This window comes from Nicotiana tabacum, chromosome 22 (assembly GCF_000715075.1).
Source record: "Nicotiana tabacum cultivar K326 chromosome 22, ASM71507v2, whole genome shotgun sequence".
Lineage (NCBI taxonomy): Eukaryota > Viridiplantae > Streptophyta > Magnoliopsida > Solanales > Solanaceae > Nicotiana > Nicotiana tabacum.
The window spans coordinates 230,876,888-230,879,164 of record NC_134101.1 but is presented as its reverse complement, the minus strand read 5'-3'; positions in this window follow the sequence as shown (position 1 = coordinate 230,879,164).

Here is a 2,277-nt window from a genome sequence, read left to right as displayed (position 1 = left end):
TCAAATCCCATAACATCATTCAAACTAGGTCGAACCTTCGAATCACTCCAAACAACATCAAATCACCAAGTTGCACTCGGATTCAAGCCTAAGGACTTTTAACTTTCCAAATTCCACAAACAATGTCGAAACCTATAAAATCACGTCCGAATGACCTCAAATTTTGCACACTCATAAAAAATGACACTACGAACCTACTCCAACTTCTGAAATTCCATTATGACACCGATATCAAATGTTCCACTACCGGCCAAAATTGTCAAATTTCCAATTTTTGCCAATTCAAGCCTAATTCTACCACGGACTTCCAAATCACATTCTGGACGCGCTCCTAAGTCCAAAATCACCTAACGGAGCTAACAGGACCATCAGAATTCACATCCGAGATCATTTACACATAAGTCAATATCTGGTTGACTTTTCCAACTTAAGCTTCTAAATAAGAGACTAAGTGTCTCATTTCACACAGAAATCACTCTGGCCCCGAACCAACCAAAATGATACGATAAAATATAGCTGAAGAATACATAAAGAGGCAGAAATGGGGGAAACAAGGCTATAACTCATGAAACGACCAGCCGGGTCATTACATACCGCTCCCATAAGAGTGTGGTACATAATCATGTCGAGGCGAACATGCCGATCCCATAAGATGTGCGTACTACCGAGGGTTGAATGACACGAACCATAGATATATCTATCCTGCCGAGGCGAACATCCCTATCCCATTAGAATAAGAAGTTTTGACGGATCCTAGACCTTATTCACGAAGGGACATGTGAGTTATAAGCTTTGAGGAAACCTTTCGATGAGAATGCATAACGAGGGAGAAATTAGTAAGAGGAGTAAAATTATTCGCGGCTAATCATGAAGCCCGTCGAATCTCTAAAATAGTAAGTTTATCGCTCTACACAAGTCTAGTATCAAGTCGTAATGTAACATAAAGGAATTTAATAGGCAAGAGACTGTTCAAATAGTACAACTATAGCATGGTGTGAGCCTATGTCTACCTAAACAATAGCATGGATTTAGCTATGTACAGACTCTCATCACCTCGTGCATACATAGCCCCTGTCACAAGTAGCACATATCAAATACATCACCTAGGGGTAGTTTCCCCCTCATAGAGTTAGACATGAGACTTAACTCACTTCGAAGTTCCATAACCGGCTCCAAAGCCTCTCTAACAACTCAAACTGATGCCCTTCGATCCAAAAACTAGTCAAACAAGGTGCAAAACAATCTAAATATACTCTAATACACATAATCAATCAATTTAAACAATTCCCAAACCCGCTCGGAAAGTCAATAAAGTTAACCCTCGGGCCCACGTACCCGGATTCCAAAATTGTTTAAAGATAAACTTTACCTATAACACCACGAACTCAAATATATAATGTATTCCTAATTCCATGTCCAATTTTGTGGTAGAAGTCCAAAAATACCAATTTCTAGGTTTCTTTCAAAATCTCACATTTTCTACTAATTTTCATGGTTAAATCCTTGTAGAATCCATGTAGTTAGCTAATAATATGCGGGAATTACTTGCCTTGCAATAGATGATGAAAATATCCCCTTGAAACTCTCCAAAATCCGCCCAAACCAAGAGAGAAATGAGTTAAATGAGCGAAATCCCGATTTAAAACAATCTGCCCAGGTTCGCATTTGCAAATGAACAGTGCCTCACCATAAACCAGCAAACCCAAACTTTTCGAAATGATCTGTAACCTCCTGAACACAAACCATATATAAACTTCAATCATAAAACACACTACGGACCTGCTCGCGCACTCAAAAAATGGAAAAGAGGTCGTCGTTACCCAATATTGACCATGGTCAAACTCCAATTTCTTAACTTTATTAGTCTCTCAATCAATTATCCAAAATACACCCAAGCCCCTCGGGACCCCGACAAATCATATCAACAAGTCCCAAAACATGATACAAACTTAGTTGAGGTCTCAAATCACATCAAACAACTCCGAAACTATAAATCGCACCTCGAATCAAATTATGAGTTATGAAATTTTCAAATTCTATAATTTGCACCGAAGCGTATCAATTCAATCCGGAATGACTTCAAATTTTGCACACAAGTCATAAATGATATTACAGACATGTTCTCACTTCCAAAATCAGAATCCGACCCTGATATCAAAAAGTCTACTCCCGGTTAAACTTCCCAAAAGCCTTCAATTTCCAACTTTCACCAAATCACCCCGAAATAACCTACGGACCTCAAAATCCACATCTGGACGCGCATCTAAGACCACAATT